Source organism: Perca fluviatilis, chromosome 3 (genome assembly GCF_010015445.1).
Source record: "Perca fluviatilis chromosome 3, GENO_Pfluv_1.0, whole genome shotgun sequence".
NCBI classification, from domain to species: domain Eukaryota; kingdom Metazoa; phylum Chordata; class Actinopteri; order Perciformes; family Percidae; genus Perca; species Perca fluviatilis.
Window position 1 is genome coordinate 33,109,716 of NC_053114.1, and position 22,496 is coordinate 33,132,211.

Sequence of the window (22,496 nt, forward strand, 5' to 3'; positions counted from 1 at the left end):
GTGTCACTGGAAGAAAACAATGAGGCAGCGAGTGTGAGTCACTTAAGATGAGAAACGGCATCAAAAGGTTTCAGGGAGACACTCTGGCGTTCGTCAGGTTCATATCAGTGTCAGTTCAGGAGTTCAAGAATGTTGTCAGGAAGTCTTTGTGTTTTAGATTTAGAGCTAAAGTTCAATTCACCTCCTGACTCACGAGTTAGGATGGAATGGAGACTAACTTTAATTATAGCATACAGAGCAGAAACTGAAATGTGAATGCCATTGATTTACTGTTCCTGTCAGATGAAAACCCTGTGAGTCAAAAGAGTCAAATTTTCACACGATCAGGGAAAATTACTTCCAGTTTATATTGATAAGCTTTCATTCTTCATCATTCTCAGAAACATACAGTACCATACATTGTTATATATTAACTTAAAAAGGAAGGGTATTGTCCATAAGTGCATTATGTTTTTGTCTGTTAAATGTAGACATTTTAATGTACAGCATATTCCGTAAATGTCCAGGTTAACTTTCAATTAAGGTTGAAAAAATAAAGTTCATCCTTTCCAACAAGACAATAATTACATTGTGTCCAGTACCACAGCAGCAGTCTGGAAACACACACATGCTGTGACCAGTTCAAGAAATGGTCCACAACACTAAGGACACACAAAGAGCGACACAAATGGTCCTGAGTCAGTGAGAGATAAAGAGAGAGTCAAATGAAAAAGGGAAGGGAGGGCTCTGCCAGCCAACTGCAGCCATAACCCCGTCCCAAGGCGTTCCTGCCACTTTAAGAAATGAAGCAATATCATTAATGGAGGCCTCCGAGGGCTGACATCTTGCTCCAATTCTCCAGTCCCCGTCCATCACACCATTACGATGGGCCCAGCAGAATTAAAATCCAATCACTCCTCTGGCTAGTTTGATTAAGGAGGGCAACTGCACAAAGAAGGGGCTCTGACCCATTGTTGCCTCTGCCAGGGAGTCCCCAGAGGCTGGAGCAGGTTTCTGGTCCCAGGCAGCACCCAGACAAGCCCTGGTCACTGTTGAAGTGTCACAATAATCTAGTGTGACGCCTCAGTGTTGAATGTTTTGAAGTAATTTTTATGGCTTTCTGCAGTGTTTGTCAGGAGGCATGGGGTTTATACAAAGCAATGGTCAGGAACAAACTTGCAGAATATGACTCATGGTGAGTGACGCACATTACCAATGAAATGAGAGGTTGTCTGCACTCTGAAATTAGCAAATTTCCCAAAATATTTTTTTTACACATCTTTCAGATGTCCATGTGAACTAAAAGTAGGTTATATATACAGAACAAAAAAAAGGAACACTAATGATTCTTGACCTTAAAAAATACATATTTTTTATCATTTTAGTGCCACTACAACCTCAGCTATTTCAGGAAGATGTACTAGCACTTTTCAACCTCCTTGAACCAAATATTTTGATTTGGTTTTTCGACTTGCTTATCTATTTGAGGCTACCGCTGCCCCACCGAGGGGGTCACATCGGTCAGATTGTGTCTGGAAAAAAAAAGGCAGCATCCCAGGTACAGACCCCGGAGAGCAGAGGCTAAACCAAATTAAAACCAGAAGACCAGGGTGAGCCTCCTTGGCCACTGTGACATAAATTACAGGGATTTACAAGATTTTTAAAACACTTTTAACAATACTCCCCTTTTAATGTGCTCTCTGTTTAATAATGCACTTTAGGTTTTAAGAGCATGATAAACAAACCAATAATTCACTTTTTTTTATCATCTGAGGGTGAAGCCCTTCAGGACCACGTTCTACAGCAGCGTTCAAAGGGGCCTCGAATGGATCAAATGAAGGGCTGTCGCAAGATATTTTGGACAACATTTGAGATCTTACTGGTGATCTCTTTGCTCTCTTGAGGATAAAAGTACACTGAGGTTCATCTTCCCAAGCCCTTGGCAACATTTAAAAGGGACACTGATACTGAAAAAGAATAAACACAAGATTTTGTAACAGAAGTTATTGGCCCATGTTAAGGGATGATGGCAAAAGATTCTTGGGTCATGTGGATGACAAAGTGGTTATCCAACAGGATAGGAAAGGATGCAATTTTATTAAGGAAGAACATTTTTAATGTTAACATGTGAGATATGATATATACATGTAATGGCAGCAAAGAAATAGAAAAATAACACTGCTTAAAGTGAAAGATGGAATAGTTTTCTTGGCTTACGATATGCCACATAAGTCAACATGCCTCCATTGCTCTTTGTGCAGCCGTTTGCGTGTGTCGGTAAAGTCTGTCAGAGTGAGATCTGGGAAAGCTCACAGTAGCATTTGGCCAATTTTCGCTGTGTGAAGCTTCACAGGAAAAGTCAATGATTCTCCTGCCTGCCAAAACATATAAAGAAGACTCACCAATAGAAGGGTTTAATAAATCTTGAAACAATGAAATTCAAAGATTATTACTCTTTCAGTTGGTAATAAATGTTACAGTGTGGGAAAAAAGACAAACATGTCACAAATGTCTTCCTATAGCGGCTGAGGCACTATTGTCACAAATGTAAGAGTTCTGAGGAAGCAGTGTGGAAGACAGCTGACGTCTGTGTTAGAGCGAGGACCTGGAACTGAACACACACACACACACACACACACACACTCAAACACAAACAGGCACGCGCGCACACACGCATGCACACAAACACACACACACACACACACACACACACACACACACACACACACACACACACACACACACACACACACACACACACACACAAATACTTGCTCCGACCCACTACCAGCCACCACAAATCACTAGACCATCTCATATAATCCTCCACCAGCCAGTGCCACAGCATTAAACATCCAAACAAATTGTCCTTCGTCAAGTGTTCGCTGCAGAAAAAGACATAAAGCAAAAGCAGATAGCTGGGCAGGGCCATGGGGTTGGATCTGGAGCGGTGGCAGCCTCTGTGTTGCTCCAAGAAACAGGACGATAATGTCTTGGCTGCTCTCAGCCTGTCAGCCTGCATTAAACTGCTTCTTGCAACTTTTTGTGAAAGAGATTTCAGGGATAGCAGAGGCACTGAAGAGCCACTCAATAAGACAAATGGGCATCTTTGGTTTCTCCTGTACGTTTTCCTCTCTCATCTTATTTCTACGTAGGTTTATTGGAGTTGGATCAAGTAAACCCATGCAGTTGTTTAGAGAGCAATTTTACAAACAACTCCATTTTGAAGTAGATAAATGATAAAGCAACCATGCAGCAAGTAAGTGAAGCTCCCAGGATGGCTACTTTTAGTTTTTTAACCACGCTAGCAGTGTAGCTGTAGGGACGGCAATGTCGGTCAGTCCATCACTTTGCTCCTGAAATATCTAAACTAAACTACTGGATAGATTGTTGGGAAATTTGGTACAGATATCCATGGTAGAAGAAGAAGATACATTCTAATGACTTTGGTGTTCTTCTGACTTTTACTCTAGCGCCACCATGAGGCTGACACTTGTCATGTCTCGACCACAATCGGTTGGATGTCCTTCACGTTTGTTTGTTTGTTTGTGTCCACCTCAGGATGAATTGTAATAACTTTTGTGATCCCTTAACTCATCCAGCACCATCACCAGATCAAAATGAATTAACTCTCCAATACTTTGTTTTATGAGCTGAGGGTGATGGGTATTTACCCATCACCCTCAGTTGTACATTGTGTTTAGTGCTAATTAGCAAATGCTAGCATGCAAACACACTAAACTAAGATGGCTACCACAAATTTCTATACTATGTCAAATATGATGATGATGATCAGTACTGACAATTGAATAAATATAAATAACACTAACTAACAAATTACAGCATTATTTATTAAGTTTTCACTAAAATGACCACCATCATCAGATGTGATAGGTGTTAATTTCCAAGTGAAGATATAATCATCTCTTTTCAATCATTTTGTTAGCCTTCCATTACATAACATTTAAATGTTTTCTGAGGAAGCAAAGTGCTGAGTCTCAACTACAAGAGCACAAACAGAAAGATACATCTCCAAAACGTCAATGGGCTAAGCAAAACCACCCTCTTTCTCAGCTTTACAACAATTTTATTTTAAAAGGAAGGAGAATGAAATGTAGCGCATGCAAAGAATAAATCAATAAAATGACATATCAAAGGAAGGAAGTGACACATGATTGAATGGCTTCAGTTCCTTGAACATCTTTTACACTGAGATAAGACGTGTTAAGCAACAGACACCTTGACAAATATCAGTTTTGCATGATATCCCCCAATACACACACACACACGCACACACACACACACACACACACACACACACACACACACACACACACACACACACACACACACACACACACACACAGATCTCCATCTTTCTCTCCAAGTTGGAAGTGGGCATGGTCAGGTTTCTGATAAGAGCGAAGGCGGCTGTATCTGGGAGATCTGAGAGATGCCGAAGCCTCTTGTGAAAAGGAAGCTAGACTTAAGCTGCTGTAAGGACTTATCTTTACAGTTTCCTATACCACCTACTGACAGATCCTGAGACAGTGTAAATTCCTCTGCCCCCTGAAATGATTCCGGGCAGACAATGTGACGACACTTTGTGTACTGATGTGTGCCATAACACAGAGAACAGAAGAGATTTTACAAGGTATGTGGGAGACAAAGACAAACACAAGCTTCACGTGTTGCAAACTGTGTTTGAAAACGGACAATCCTTGAAGTAAACCAATGAAGCATGCTGTATGAGCTGGTTTTATGATTCAGCACAAATTCCTACAGGAGACATCAATATGTCATTTATTTGATGCATAGGTCAAAAACATTGCTTTGCTTTGATTTTATATAGCAAGAAAAAGGGACACAGTTTACTTTAAAACATTGCAATTAAAAAGTGATGCAGTTTGTGTCCAAATCAGACAATATTCCCAGAGGATTATCCAATATGTGAGGAACACCAGGGGTGGAAACACGGCCCAATGTTATTGTAGAAATGACGGTGTATAAGTCACTCCCGAGATGGCTTTTGTACTATTGGGAAGAGTTATTTATATCCAAAGAGCTGGGGGCATTTATCATCCGGGGTAGTGGTTCCCCTTCAAAGTTCTCCTTTTTATGACGTGCATTATTTCTCGTGCACACACATAAACAAAGCCAGGGCTGCCGGCACTGAATCAGCAGACTGTGTCACCGTGTGGCCCCTGGGTCAGGCCAGCTTTCTTGTGCCGCCAGTGCTTACATTAGCATGTGAAAGGCTAAAGCTGTTCCAAATATTCCCTCTAAACATTTATCTTGACCGAACCTCGCATGGAAAAATTCCAGGGAGAGACATAATGCTAGTGTGCAACGAGAGGATTTGAACCGCAAATAACATTTTGACTTGATAAACCAATTAACAAGATGATGAAGTAAATGTTTAACTAATAGAAATAAGGATCCCCCCCCCCCAAAAAAAAATTTTCCCCAAGAACTTAAAAAGACATTTCAATCCTTATGATGAGTGACTTCTGAATTTGATTCAAGAAAAAAAAAACATTACTCTCAATGTAAACATTTAAGTATAGCATTGCACAGTAGTTTGTATGTTTGCATCTTATTTCCAGATTTGTAATTTTCAAATGGATTACTACTGCGTTCCAAACGTTTTTTTGCCAAGACAGCCGTCATCAGCGAAGTCGAGCCTGACCATATTGTGGCAGGCAGGCACCAGCAGTCTGTGTTTACATTGGAAGTGCCTGGAAATGAATTTCCCCACACTAGTCTCATTTGTCTTATCAATCTGTAAATGTGTTACCTCAATGATGAAAGAACACAATTAAAACATTCAGAAAAGTGTTTCTCATGTGCTCAACATTCTCCCCATTCCACTTAATGCACAGTAGTAACCACTGAGGAGCAGCCAGAGGCGAAGAAACAGCATCCAGTGACTTGCAAGCACCCAAGTTTAGCCGCTGCATATTTTTTAAATTAGCAGAGTGCGTCTGCTAGGGGTGACCACGTGGAAAAATTAGGCACATAGTTAAATAATTAAATTGAAAAAGTGGTGGAGGGGGACTGAACTATCATAAAATGGGGAGCAGATTCTTTAATTAAGGCTGCAAAATTTTTATTAGAATCTGTAATCTGCCCGTAAATTGTTGAATGGTGGCAATGCGCAGGGGGGACATTACTCTTATTGGAAAGCACTCCCTGAAGACTCGCTCAGGGAAGCACCGAGGGACGTGGCTCATATCAAGGGCAAATCCGGATTCCCATTTATTATGGCAATCATCTTGGACTGTGAACAACTTTCCTCAAAAGACTGCAAACCATGAAACCGTTAATATACTGAAGAAACTGATGAGAGAAGCCAGTGGTTACAATTTCTTTTTGTATAACTACAAATAGTATGACAAAAGTTAATTAGATCTAACATCTTAAACAAACACTGACATATTTGCTCTTTATTTCTTGTTTCAAGATAGAGCAGTTAATGGTTGGAAATACAGAGCTTTCCCCAAACATAATGAATGATCTGAACTCTATTTAAACTAGTTTTTCTTTCTGCAGTAAGCAGAACTAAATGATGTAAATTGTGTGTGCTGTACCAAGGCGGCAGAGCATGCCTGGCAGCCTGTTAGACACAGAGAAACATCAACCCTAATCCTCTGCTCTGCTACTGCATGCATGCAGGCACCACTGCCTCTCCACAACAGACCAGCCGTGTCCAGCAGCACAACACAAAACAGTCTGCTGTGGGACACACAATGGCTCACTCAGAGGACTCAGCAGACAGTGAGCAGCAGGACCCTGGACGAGGTGCTGAAGCCACTGAAATATTTACAGAGGCGTATTTTGTTGCTTTTGTGCCGAGTGATTGAAGGGGGAAACCTCTGACGCGGGCTCCCTCCCCGCTGACAGTCTATCTGGCCTCTTGGTTAAAAAGGAAGTCACTGACAAGAATAAAAGAAAACTGTGAAAATTACAATTAAAAATGATATGTTTCTCTAGAAATTATATTTCACCCTGAATGTCTATCTGTGTATATATGTTTCTTTTTTAGGGTGAAGAAATGTGCAGGGGGGGTTTGAAGTTTAAAGATATTGATAAGAAAGCTTGAATCACGTATAATCCATCACCTCCTGTGCAGACAGACAACAACACCTCTGGTGTATCCTGCCCTGTTCAGACAGTATTTGTTAAACATGTCAGGGTGACAGAACAGCAGTAGGTCAGGAGCACTGTAGATTAAAGTGGGAGTGAGTTTGAGTGAGGATGTAGAGACATGTAAACTGACACATGACATGGTACACAGCAGTGATAGCCTGTCTGCTATCTCTTCCTTTTCTAATATATCTACTGTGAATGTGCATACAGGTGAAAGGCCATTGTTTACATTGGGCATCCTCTTTGCAGTACGTGATATAGCCAGCGTGTACAACTTCAATGCAATATAAACAAAGTCATAGTGAATCAGTTTCAGTTCAATTTTCCCAATGTTTCAGAATAATACTATTTTGATCGTTATTAAGTGTTTGGCTAACATTAAACCAAGATTGTTTTGTTGACTTTGTTGAGACTTTGAACTAAGGGTAAGCTTTATTCATGTGTTTATGTGAGTAAATGGCTCACATAGAGTAAAAAAAGCAAAATGTCTTATTGACTGAAAGAAGGACATACGTCCTGGCCTCTACCTTCGTTACTTAACGGACCTCCCCCCCACATGCTTGCGCATATGACTTAATCAAAAAAATTTTTTTGTTTTGAATAATAATTTGTTTCTTATATGTTTTTTACCCACAAAAACAAATAAAATTGGCCTGTATAAAATATTGTCATTAATCATCATTGTTCATTGTTCAATCTTCTAAATTAGTTCCACAAAAAGCTGGTGGCAGACATTGTGTTGTGTTAGCCTCCTTTAGATGATAGAGCCTACAATCGATGAATTTGGTGGGCCAAAAGGTAGTCACCGTTGTGCTGCAGAGTTTTGCATCCCTGCCTTCTTCGAGAATTGCATCCATGCAGGAGTAGGTAAAGGATTTCTGTATTTCTGTATTGATACATATATTTAGTTTATGCCTTAAACACATTTAGGTTTTCCCGTTATTATATTTCTTGGGGAACAGGAAATAGTTCTTTGGCGGTGCATTCCCAGGAGTCCTGTTTCCAGGGATTAAACCCTAGTATAATGATGCTAAAGAACTTTTTGAAGAGTTAATTTTGCTCTGTACTGTATGTTTGCCGATATGTGGTGCTTTATAAACAGTGATCTCACAAAGTGACTTACTGGTGAATAAGATAAATTATTACCAGCTGTTTTATGTTGCAGCCCTGTAGGTGTGAGCAAACACTGTGCTGATACGTTACAAATGTTCCTATCCAGACAACTTACTATTTAGTAATCCTTCACAAGCCAGTCCATTCTTATCTATCACCTGATTTAGTGTTCAACAAACTGTACTAACTCAGACGTGTTTACCGTTGGAATCATGATCACTTCAGTGTTCAGCATTAGTCAGAAGAGTTGTATATATTTTAAACAGTGCAACGGCAATCTGCTTAGAAGTTCACTAAATCACTGACTGCACTGACTACCTAAGTGTGTCACCTCTCTGAGCTTTGTACCAAAGAGTCTGTTTATGTACAAAAGTTAGTTTGATCTGAGTTACAGCGGGGAGGAAATCACAGTAGATTACCTCAGATATAATCCCTGATATATGAGCTACTTCCCAACTCTTGTTCCTCCTGCTTGTTTGTTTCTGCTTTAGTGCCTATCTTTTGGATTTCTACCATTATCTTCAAAAAGGGAACTTTTCATGACAGAGCTTGTTTGGCTGTGAAAGGCTTCCCCTAAAGTACCCGAAGCCCATGAAAGACTACAGCCTACATACTCAGATTACTTGGAAAAAAACAATACCTGAGTCAATACATGGAAGCAAGCAGGTTGACTTAGCTCGGCTGGTGCCTGAACAGCGCTATCTCTCGTCCCTTCCTTGTCTTTCCCCATGATGGATTAGCAGGGGTCAAAGGTCACACCAGTTTATTCTCACAGAGGAAACGTCCTTTCCTAACAACAGTTTAGAGGTACAATAAGAATGCTTTTCCCGACTACTAGCACATCATGTTGGACCACAAGGTGATGGGGCTACTGCAGTTTGTGAGCTGCCTGAATCACTGAAATGCATGTTGTTGAGAATATGACGTGCTTTGATGAATTACCTGTTGTACACTGTAATGTGTGTAGTTTGTGTTAAATGACATTGTAGTGGCTGGATTAGCAATGATTTAATGACAGAGACAACACCAGTGTTAATACCAGTTTTCTAACAGTGATGACAGTGTTGGTATTCCATTTTAATTCATTTATTTCTGTGTCTAAGTTGTTTTCAAGACTTTAAAATGTAGTCTAAAATTTGATTTCTCCTATATTGTGACTGTGGAATGACATGCAGGCATCACTTTTAGATGTTCTGGACAAGTCATAAGCTTTTATTTTGCTTACCTCAACGTCTAGCCTAGCTGCATCTTCTTATGAAAGAGCCTCTACAGGAAAGAGCTCTAAGACAAGATAACTCAATATGTATTTTATGTCTTAATGTAATACCTGGAGTCACCTCCAGATCTGTGCAGAGTTATTAGTTCTGTAAATTCCAGTTCATGACATTATACAGCAAGTTATTCCCTTTGTTTGAAAGTTATTTCTGCAAATCCTCAGTGAAACTGTCTCTACAGTGTGCCAAAATGACTGGCAGCCTGTCAAAAAAGATGTTGTATGTTGAATATCCGAAATCTATGTCAGAGTCCGCATACAGACAAGAAATCCTTGTTCCCAGATGAAAGCAAGCTGGAAAAGTGATGATTTGATTTAACAGAATTATCTCTAATAAAGTAATTATGTAATTAGCCTCCAATCCCCAGTTCAACCCAATAAATGTTAAAGTTGTTCAGAGCAGGTACACAAACAAGCACAAATCTGTCTGATCCCTCAGAGTGCTGCAACCTAAAGCCCTTTCAGGATTCATAATGAGTCAGCAAACATTTTCATTACAAATTTGCACCACTTTCCGCCCTAAATGAGAGAGCCGCACTTCCTCTTATAAATACCATGAGCAGGTATCTCTTACTCAGTGGCATGCTTAGCACAGGATGGAGACCTGTATGCCAATACCTCCACGGTGTGTAAGGGACTGATTGTGTGTGGGGTTGCCTGGTCACACTTAATGCTGCACTGAGACACCTGAGCATGGAGGACGACTATTGTGCGTCAGCCAACGCTGCTCCATGGCTCTCCTGTCCTCTGAAAACCAAGGGAGGAAGCACGAAGGAAGAAGGAAGGCACATTTACACCTCCTTCCTCTAAAATCAATGCATCTCTTGGACACCGGAGGGTCAGGGCTGTCACAGGGCACTTGAGAGACATCATTAGGTCTTCTGGAGGCCATGAGTTACTTCTTGATGTACTCGTCTGAGACAGCACTAAAGACAAGTGTGCCTCTTTGCAAAAGGTAACGTTTTAAGGATAGATACACACCGGGGCAAGAGGTCTAAGTCTTGAGTAAATGTACAACAACATGCAGCCTCTCCTCTCCTAAAGCATTCCCAGACATTAAACTCTATATTTTCCACGACTATAGTTTACATTTACTGGCTACTGTGCAAACTGCAGTTATAGTGGGACTGTGAAATGAATGAGGAACAAACGGCAGGTTTCTCACACATATTCAGTGACAGGCACGCAGCCGATCAAACAGCTGGCTGTCATTAGAGCACAACAGCTGGAGTTGTCATGGGCACTGCCTGCAGCACACAGTGAGAGCCGACACTGACACAGACAGGAATCAGTCACATAGATGTGAGATATGTCAAGCTGCTGGTACAGTTTCTGTTGTGTTGATTTATCAGTGATATACAGTTATTTAATAAGTGATACATTGTATAGGAGCAGATATACATTGTGATACACTAAATTTTTTAAGATAATGTACCACAACAGTGTGTAATATCTTATGTACATCTAAAATTGACAGTTTTACCCTGATAATTAGTATAACCACATATTTCAGTATAACTGTATTATATTTTTTTTCTGTTTTGCCAAAAAACGTTGGCAATAATGTCATGTCTTGTATCCTCCTGCATTGTATTGTCAATAACTGCTCCTTACTACCACTTAAGCAAAATGTATTTCCCTCATTTTTCTGTTGAGCCATGTTAGGTACTATTACTTGTAAGTTATTGTCTGTAAGATTTTCATCTAGTTAATTGTCTGTTAAGTTCCTATCTATCAAAGAATGAGTTAAAACAATGGGGATCGAGCATATAATTCCTATGATGAAAGCGCTTGTATTTGCTGCTTTGTCAAGTAATATGATCTGAGTGTCTGTGGCGACTTTCCCGCCATAAATTAAAATGTGCGTGCAGTTAGTGGCACTTTTTACGTCAGTCAGCAGGGGTTGGTCTTCCCCCGTCTGCCCAGTTGGAACTTGACAGTGCCGGTTATGCTGTGTTTTATTGTACTTGGAAATTTGGACAAGGAAAGATGCAAAAAAGTGGTGATCGGGCCAGGCGCCTAGATATTTCATTAAGGCTGACTCACAATGGTGGACCAACAGACAGAGAAAGAAGACTAGACAACTTCGAGTCCAAAGAAAAATAAACAAAATGTAATGGACCAGGCTCTCTCCATGGAGTCACTTTTCAGGAAATGACAGCCAGGCTGTAAAGGCTCTCATCAGCAGCTCCGCTAACGTTAACGTTACCCGCAGAGAGTATCGGGGATCACCGTCACTTGCCATCCCAGCTGCTCACTCACTAACGTTACGTCGGAGTTCGGGCTGGCCTGTGCTGTAACGTTACCTACGGGAGAAGGCCGCACCACCCTTATTTTATCAATAAAGAGTGTAAAGTTGTCCTTTTTCTGATGCTCTCCTCTTCTCCTCCTCCTCTTAGAGCCTTGGATTAGAGCAGACCTCCCTGCTGCCGCTCAAACACAGACCTGCTTCTTCTCAATTTCTAAAAGTCTTTAAACTTTAAATAAAGTTGTTTATTTCTAAAGAAACATAACAATGTATATATAAAGTCTTTAAACGCTTCAGATGTAAAGTTATTCGCTGTCAAAGTGACGTCAAAATGAATGGCAGTCAATGGAATGCTAACGGCGGGTGATCGTTTGGTAGCATCAAAATGGCGCCATAGGAGGTTCGAGTTCTGAAGCGAGGCACAGTTCAGATCTTCACGGATGTATTAGCTAGCTCTTAGCTCATCTTAGACTAAACTGCTATCTGTTTGGACTGGAGCATGTGAATGCATCGCGCCGTCATTTGACACCTCACTTGGAAGTCCCAGAGGCGTGCCTTCAATTACATCTTACTGCCAAAGCTGCCGCTAGAAACAATCTAACTCAAATCTTACGGACAGCAACATTAAGTACATTTTGTTCATGTTACTTCTGCACTTTGACTTAAGTTGTAGGATTTCTGCTCTCTCCTTCTGCAAAAGATGTCATTACTTAGTACGCAGGCACACGCATATCTGCTCCTGAGAGTGAGTTCATGTTGAGCGATTGAGAGGACAGGCCGTCTTCCATTTGTCTGTTTTCCTCCTAGATTACTATCATCACCTTCCAACTGCAGCAGAATACTCACATCCTACATGAAGCTGATAAAAGCAATCCGACCAACATCGCAACCTGAATGAAAAAAAAAAAATTCACCAAGTGAGCGTATGACTGAAGGTGAGGAGAGTGACACAGGAGAACTTGATAGTGTGAGAGGAAGTGGAGGAAGTTCTGATTGGGTTTAAAGTGATGCCAGTAAGCTGTAGTGAAAAGAGACAGGAAGCTAAAAAAGAGAATAGCCCTTTCTAAGATTTGTTATGGTTAAGCTTGGATTATCTCACCTATGAATATTTAGCTTTTAAGGTACGTTAAAAGTGCACTTGCTAAACTTAAGGGCAAAAACAGAGGAGAACACAGAGTATCAAAGCTGCTTTAAAAAGAAAAAAATCTGCCCACAATAGCTAAGCTGAAATTCAATACACTGAGCTTTAAGGGACAGTCCACCATGACAATGCATTATTGTGATATCACAAATTTGTCCAAAGAACCTTCCCTCTCTGTACACTGCAGTACAAATCACTGGTAATTGGCCTATTACTCTGTCGCCAGGTCTGCTCCTGTAGAGCTCGCTGAGGCAGGGATCCGTCTCACCTTGTTTGTGGCTCAGGTATGTCTACCCCGGAGGGACTGTAGCCCACTTCTCTTAAAGAGATGTCCTGCAGAGAGAGCTGTCCATCACCAGACCTCCCAGTGTGTCAGAATCCTGCCAGTCAGCTCTGGAGGCCGAGCAACATTTGATCGCAGCCTCTAAGAGCATTTAAAACAGCGTTCCTCAAGCTTTCCCCTTCTCCAAGACAAAGACCTGAAAGAGGAGTGGCTCTTTCAGGTCTTTGTTAGAGCTGTCAGTCAGTGCAGACTTTACATATACCAGTAATTACAATTTTAAACTGCTCTCAACCTCCCTGCTCAGTGTGTCACATGTCACTTGGACTTAAGCTTGTTGTTATGACATTCTTCCCCTAAAAGGCTCCACTAAGGCATCTATTGTCATTTGTCAGTCATTGACTTAACAGAACAGAGTGCATTTACCTGCAGTCATACTACACCTTAAGGACTACTGGTCCAAGAGCACATTGCTGTTCACACACCAAGACATCAGTATGATCTTTAAGGAGCTATCTTATTTCAAAATACACAACAACTGTTCACATTTGTAGGCAATTTTGAAGGTTTAACATATTGATTATGGCGCTAAATATTACACATTTTCTGTGTCTGTGCCATTTGGTTTGGTTTCACATTTGCATAACTGTCCCTTTCGTTTGTATGTAAATAAACAGAAATTATCACTGTGCTGTGATCTTTATTATAGTTGTAAAACAATATTCTGCCATTACAAAAAGAATAGTGATCTACTGCAATTTTTCTGCCGCATTTTCCATTTATTAAAATGATAAATAAGTAATCCTTTAGGCTAAGGATTCACATAGCTACATTTGTTACTAAGAATGTTTTGTTTTATAATTTAATGATTGTTTTATCCTTGTGGAACATGTCTCTTTCTGGCATCTTAAACATGGACCAGTGCAGCTTCCTGCAACTTATTTACCATGAAGATTCAAAAGTAGTCTTTCTTAATAAAATATGAATAAATAAATCCCAAACTGTCAGATTCAGTAACATTATTTGAATGAAAACAAGCTGAAATGCTTACTGGCAGGAAATGGAGAAGGAAGTGTCCAACACTGTCTCATGACTTTACTGACTGAGTGATGGGTCACATCTGCTCTGAATGCAGCCTTACAGAGCTGCTGCATTTCGTTTATTGTGCATTAGCGGAGCTGAAAATACTCTCTTTTTAGCCTCTCAAATAATGGATGCTGGACCTTTGCTCAGTCCATTAAACCCAGACAATTTGATCTCTGAATAAATTTTAATGAACAAAGATTTCCCCCTGAGCAGACAATCACATAATTGTAGCATTTTAAGAGGGACAATAGCTATATCTTTGTGTTACCTAATAGCGTCTTAGTGACCGGCCATAATCATTTCCACAACAGGGCACCACCAGAAGTCTCTGCCCCTGCCAGCACCCAATGAAAAGTGGGCTCAATTAAAAGCTTCATAAATATTAAACACTATCTATCAGCAAGTTATTCATATAAATGATGTATCTGCTTGCAAGCATAGACTATCAACATCTAAATGTCCTCTGTAAATACAGCTCAGTCATGGAATCCTTGCTCTGCTGTAATTCCAGAGCCGTCCAGTTTTAAATGGGCATGGGGCCAGCTCTGCACTTCGCCATATAGCTAACAGAGAGGCGGCAGTACTAATGTTTGGCTCTTGGTCGTATGGTAAGTGATCAGTTTCGTCAGGGCAGAGAGAACCCTGCACAGGGCTGATTCATCTGTCACCAGACTGAAGGAGGCCTGTTGAAAGACACAGAGCGCTTGGAAGGAAAACTAAGACACTGAGGTGTTTGATATTTCACAACTGCATTTGGTAAAGTTCCATATCCCAATTCTGTAATGATAAAGCAATTGCCCTGTAAATACATTGCCAACCATTTAGTAATAACATAACTGACGTTGGCTACAGAAACTGTGTAAATGTCAACGCGACACATCATAATGCGCTGTTCAAAAAGTGTCAAAACTTTTTGATGTATAATTATAGAATCCATGAAAAGCAAATTTATAATAATATTTTTTAAACGAGGCATTAAGTTGTCTAAATTCTAATCTTTTTAATAAAGAGTCTCTGGGAGTGCGTCACTATGTCCATGGTGAGTCTGTTGGGTTATCCGACCCGCATGCGCAATAGACACCACACGCAGCACGCTGTTGTACGGATGTAAACAGACTCAAAGGAAGGAATCTAATAAAGTCACGAGCCAAGTTAGCCATCGGAGCTAATGCGTGCAAACAACTGTAGCCGAGGGTAATTAAACAATCTAATCTGAACCAGCGTGAACCAAGAAGGCCAAAACACTTTTATTTACTCCCAACAACTAGTTTCACTTCTTCCGCTATAAGGTGGAGCTTTTCAATTCTACAATGCTGGATAGATTTTAATTGTGATATTTTGAGTAAAATCTGAATCTGCAACATAACGAGCAACCTTTTTCTGTCAGGTAAATGTAGTAGTTTTGGAAGTACACAGTAAGTCAGTATTATACAGTTGAGTTGCATATTTTTAAGTGCTTTGGGGGCCTTCTGTAAGTTATTTCAGGGTACAACGGAAAATGTTTTCATATTTTCTTTATATCCAAACATCATAATAAATCTATAGCTGTTTGGGGCACTTTTACCTCAGGCTCCCAAGCAGTTGCCTATCTTGCCTAATGGTAGTGTCTGCTCTTGATTGAGTGTATTTCACTGTGTTTCTGGCAATGAGTAGCTGCAACTTGGGTATGTGACACAACTAATGTATTTCTCAGGACCAAAGAAAGCTCAGTGAGAGTGTGAAGAAGAAGTTCATGAGATGAGCGGTTCTCAAGAAAAGCTGGAAGCAGCAATACCACAGGAAAAGCATCGGTGTGTGCACTGAGCTAGTGAAATCATATTTCAAAAGCGTTTTGTACCTTCTCAGTGATGATTAGTCTCAGAGAGAATCCCACAGCATTGTACCATGAATAATAGCACATGTATCTGTATTATTCATCAGCTCAGGGCTAAATATGGTCACTAGAAGTCACGGTGACAGATGCATTCTGGTCGGGTGCCAAATGCAGGCAAGTGAGAAGTCTCGGAAGTGTTTGCTGCAGGGTGTAAAGGAGCCCTGCAGGTCATGTTAGCCCTGTTCAGATAACTACGGCTAAACACCGGAGCTAACTAGGAAAGCTTTACAATGAGAAACCACCAGGTCCCAGAATTAACCCTTGAGTGTCTCAGCAGGCTAACGTTATTGTGTGTGGTCGAATCATGTCTGGTAGATAGAAAGAGTGTGAGTGAAGGACAGACAAATAGAGGGATGAATGGAAAAAGAATGAGGCAATATAAGTGAGATTGGGGAAGAGGAAAATGGAGAGAGCAAAAGTAGATGGACTAAAATTTATTTTGCTAAATAATTGCGAAGGGCTCTAAGATGTTTGGTTAGCTGGGTTAGCTTTCTCAGTTTCAGTTTTCCGTATGTTGTGCTGCTTTGCAGAGACACTAAAAGGTGTGAAAGAGCTCGGTAAAGTGAAAAAAACAAATGCAGAATTGTAGTGCCACAGCTTTGGTGACAACCTGGAATAAAAAGACTGGAAATGCGTTCTTCTGTTGTTGTTTTTTTCTTCAGATACAGTACAATGGTTTTATTTTATAGCTGTATGGATTTGAATACACTTGTTACATTGGACTTACTGTGGGTTTTTTTGCGTCAGTGGCTGCACAGACTCGAAGTGAAACGGTCAAAGCCATCTGATTTAGGTTTTCCTAATACGAACCATATGTGTTGTATGCTTGTGAATGATTCTGACAAGTCTACATTGTTTAGTCTGCATGGTTCCGTTTACATGAAAATGTGACAAATTCAACATCAGTGCTGTCTTTCGATCAAGAGATAGGCTTTAAAAATAACACATTATTGCAATGTTTTAACAAATTAAGTTATATGATGAATGAAGAAAACAGAGGCTTTCTGCATTCATAATTAACATCTGTAAAGAGGTAAAAGCTCTATACTAATGTGGGCTATTTTTTTACCTAGAAAAGGTGCAGACAAACTCTGTACAACTTACAACTTTTATCAAGTTACAATTGAGTGAAATTCTTAGCACGACCTGGTAAATCTTTATCTGGAGCTCACACAGCAATTGGTAAAATTCTGGAAAACTTGTCTTTAATCAAACATGAGTGCCTCTATCTTCTACTCATACTGTTGTAGAGTCATTTGTGCCTCTGAATACTGTGCTAATTCCAGAGACCCTATTTTCAATTATTCATGCCATGTACATAACTTTTCAATTAACTAATTGCCAGGCTCTGGAGAATTCTGCAAACACTGTGCCCCTGGCAGGTCACCAGCAGCCATGGAGGGGATTTCTTTACCTGTATTCTTAATACACAGTGACTTAAAGGGAAAAGAATTTAGTAAATATTTAAGAGAACAAAATGAGCTATTATAATAATACATACAGACTGAAGGACCACAGCGCTTTTATCATTTGTGGACTTTCAGCTATTGAGAGACATTCAAAAACAGGTTAACAATTTTTGAAGAGTATATATATATATATATATACATACACAGGGTGTGATTTGCTGGGGGGGATGCGTGGGATTTCACACTGGTTTATATCCCTGCCTCTGCTGAATTATTTTTTATCCCCCTCAAAGTGATCAATGCTTATACACCAATAGACCATATAGTATTTAAAACTTAGTAAAGCGCTGTAACGTGAATAGACCATAGTGCGATGGAACGATAAAATAAGAAATGGACGACCCACTGACAGCACTTGCGTTTGTGAGATATTAGAGGACATTGATGATCCTGGTTCCATTAGTAGAAAAAGACAACTGAAGCAGACTGTTTTCTTAGTATGAGTATGCCTACACTGTAGCCTATTTATTTTTATGTTGATACCACATTGTGCTATTTCATTTTGAGATTATTTCCCATTGAATTTTGAAGTTCATAAATAAGTGTTTTGGCATGCCTGGACGAGTGGCACTATGGTATTGGAAGGGGAATTTAATTCTCACGTTTTGTTTTGTTGTGCATGATCACAGACCCTATGTGTCCGCATGAGGAAGTTGAGATAGGTTATTAGTAAAAATGATGATGAGTTAAATAAGAAAAAAAGTAAAAATATTCCTGCAAATGCAGTGAAGAAGTTCAAGTTCTGAAATTCATGATTTATTTGCATGAATATAAACATTTCAAAACATCCCACCCTCTGTTTCTTTCACAAATCACACCCTGTATTTATAAAATTCACATGCCCATAATTATAATTATTCCACCTGTCCATGCTGCAAAGAAAACCCGTCTTAGAGCAATTTCAGTGGAACAGATAGGGCACAACATCCACCATCTTCATTTCTTTATGGCCAGTACGGACTAGAGGAACAATTACAACGACCAGTGACCTTTTCAATGTATATATGGGCATGTCAGTACTGTCTTAAGATAAACTTGAGAAAAATGTGAACCTGTCCTTTAATTTGGTTGTTTTAAAGAAAAATCTGTAAGTCTACGTTGTGTATTTTTGTTCTTGTGTATAGCCTAAATGTATCATTCTGAAATGCACGTGACTCACAGATGTCTTTTAAAGTTCAAGAAGGAAGCCAAATCACCTTGCAGATAAAACCATATAAAACAATGGGATATAAAGGCACACATGCACACGCTCCTTGAGCTGAACATGACTTGTTGCTCATAACAGGATGTGCAAAACATGATTTTTTTCTCTCACTGTAGTAGGTTTACAAGGTGGGCTACCTGCAGCTGATCTTGCTTATCTTATTTTTAAACGTTTACAACGTAAAACATCTCAAGTATGAATAAAGATATTTCAGCAATATTTGAAAATGTGATACCTCTGTTGTTTTAATTATCGTAATGCTGATAATATAAGCAAACAAGTTCTTGTAATGAAATCCTGTGGTGAGCAGCAGTTATGTCTAAAATGTAAGCGAGAAGGGACTGTGATGTGAGGAAGTGCACAGCAGACAGCTGTAAGAAACTTGTTTCACTCACTTGCCAGATTCTGCAATGTCTCTGACAATCTAATCTCTCTGACCTGATGACCTGTCCATAGAGATAAGAAGCAGGGACAATAGGGAGTTCCCATGACCGTGGTGCTACACTGAGAGCCGATGCATAATAGTAGCTTCTGTTGTGTTGTTTTTGCTGGATTTACCACAATGCAGAGATGTATCTTCATCTGCAATGACCTGCAACACCAGCACTCAAATTTAAAGTGATGGTTCGGAGTAATTTCACCCTAGGGTCCTTTGCACCTGACCTCAAGCCAAACAACCCTCCAGAAGCTTTTTTCACCTGGGTCTAACATTGGACGAGTTAGCGTGATCAGCTGAATAGCTTAGTGCAGGCGCTAATGGATCCACGTTTGTATCTCGCAAATGACCCCACTAATAATGCCCGAAATGATACCAAACTTCTACAGTAGTACAAATAGGTTATGCACTCATAAAACAAGTGCTTAGGGACGTCTACAAATTACAACACCGAAAAGAGATACAAAAACAATATTTATTAATTTAACTTTTTTTTTTAAGTAAGTGCTGTAGTATAACTAGCAGGAGACAAGTTATAATTGATGTAAGTTAGGAGACATTACCTTATTTAATCATTAAATCAATAAATATTTTTGTTGAATCTCTTTTCGGTGTTGTAATTTGTAGACGTCCCTAAGCACTTGTTTTATTGCCGGTAGTAGTAGCAGCAGAGAGCAGAAGCCAACAGGCAAGTGCTATTTACATAAACGTCTGGTGTACTTACAAACTTTCCAATCCATTGTTTTATGAGTGCATAACCTATTTGTACTAGTGCAGAAGTTTGGTATCATTTCCGGCATTATTAGTGGGGTCATTTACAAGATACAAACGTGGATCCATTAGCGCCTGCACTAAGCTATTCAACTGATCGCGCTAACTCGTCCAATGTTAGACCCAGCTGAAAAAAGCTTCTGGAGAGTTGTTCGGCTCGAGGTCATGGTGCAAAGGACCCTAGGGTGAAATTACTCCGAACCATCACTTTAAATTTGAGTGCTGGTGTTGCAGGTCATTGCAGATGAAGATACATCTCTGCATTGTGGTAAATCCAGCAAAAACAACACAACAATTTTTAATTATGAAACAATACAAATGCAAAAGTAAGCCATGTGTACGGTAGGCTACATTTCCCGAACACAAAATTTTAAGCTGCAAAAAAATTCCTTAAAACCTTAGTCAAGATGACTTTCAGATATGATTGATGTGTTTTCCTGGACTATATCAATTGAAAGCAGTCATCCTGACACGTACAAGGTTGGTACCTTTGAAAACTTTTAAAAACTGTCAGATGAACTGAAGAAACAGGTTGTTTTGTCTAAATGCTTACTTTCTTCCTCAGTTTTTGGCTTCAGACTCGCTCTTATTAACAAAACGTGCGCAACAAAAAATTAACGTAATTTCAACCAGAAACCAGAGCGACTCAGATTTGTGATATTTTAAAGCAAGCCCCTGTTTATTCCTTGTCATAAACATCTCAACATCCATGATAACTGTCTCCATCTGGTCCTCATTCTCAAACCTATCCTCACTGGAATAACAGTAGACATTATAAACCGCATAAACGTATCCGCAGCTTCTTTAGGCTGCGCATGGACTTGTGGTCACTCCAGATCGAGCAGATTTGAATATAGTTAAAGTACGGCTGCCTGCGCCTTCAGGCAGGTAAACAATGTAATAGGAAACTGTCACAAGTGATTTGAGGGGCACACAGCCAATAGCAGGATACAATATGACATTTCTCCTCAGATCATAGCCTCCTTATGGCAATCTGTTAAGTTGGAGGGTGTGTGAGGAGTAGCAGAGCATGAGAGGAGGAGGAGGAGGAGGAGGAGGAGGTGGAGGACTGGAGAAGAATATAGCCAGGAGGAGAAAAGATCCATGATGGTAGAAGTGGAGAACAAGACAGAGATGACAGGAGGAGAAAGAGCAGCGGGAGGAGGCAGAGGAAAAGAAAGCGGAGGTGACAGGGTGAGTGCTGTACAGTGATAATACTGGCTCCTTTCAGCCAGTGCACATGGGTAAGGTGAGACTCCCTTCAAACTGTGCATTCTGGGCAGTGGCCCAAGCCCGGGGCTGCCTGATTGATTTGCCCAGTAAAAGGCCCATTTGTGCAGCTGTGCCAACGCTGATTTCTCCCAACCAGTCTACTACAGCTCTCACTGCGGAGAAACCACATTAACCAACACGTAGAGACCCCTTCTGAGAGCAAATGAGGGTGACAGCACTTTCCTACACTGGCAATGTGTGCATTAATGTTTAAGAACAGTTGTAACTGCATCAAATAGTGTGCAGAAATGACAGATACTAATGTTAAACCTGTTCTTTTTTTACAGAATATATTTAATCTATTTATCACTGAACATGTGAGGTAACAGTATTAATGAAATAAAATTACCAGATCAGTGAAGTCAGATCCATTTACTGGCTTGATTTACATGTAGGGAGTGACTGTCATGTGGGGCCATGAAACAGAATACGTATGTGGACCAAAATATGACAGATGTTGCCAATAGCTGATTATTTATTATTTAACTAATAACAGGTTGCCTTTATCACAGGAAAGATTATTCTCAAAATAATCTCTGCAATAGTTCTCAAAGTGTTTTGTTAACCTCATGCAAACCTGAGCCTGTACATATGGTTTAAATCAAAATTGAAATGAGAAGCATGACCGATGTCACAGTAACACATTTAGTATCAGGGGAAGCCATTATTTTTAATCAAAAACCAGTTTCTAATCAAGAAAACAGAACTTGTGTGTGAGGAGAGGATGTAAAACATACAGTAAGTTTTTGGATGGGTGACACAGATCAATACAGTGTAAAGGCTTAATTTTTTTGATTAGAAGATAAATGGGGCATTTCTGCGAGGTCTCCCATGCGATCGTAGGCCTTTATGAAGTTTCTATATCCAGCCTAGTGTCTTTGTACAAAAAAATCCATAATTATGAATACATCAATAAGTTTACCTAATCTCCGATATCTCCGCATCAATTCAAGCTAGCGTCGTTCTGTTTGTTTAGCCTGAATGCTAACACCTGGGCCTTTCCACAGATGGCTTCTGGGTGATTGAAGCTTTGTAATCCGGTCTGAAACTTCAGTGTCTTTTCGGAGACTTTGCTAAATAATTCCACAACTGAAGGCATATTTAGTCATCTTTTCGTATGAAAAGGTATTGTTTTACTTTTAACACTAGTCTTCTTCACTTCCTGTATTCAGTGGGCTGTGTCGACCAATCAGAGGCAGTCA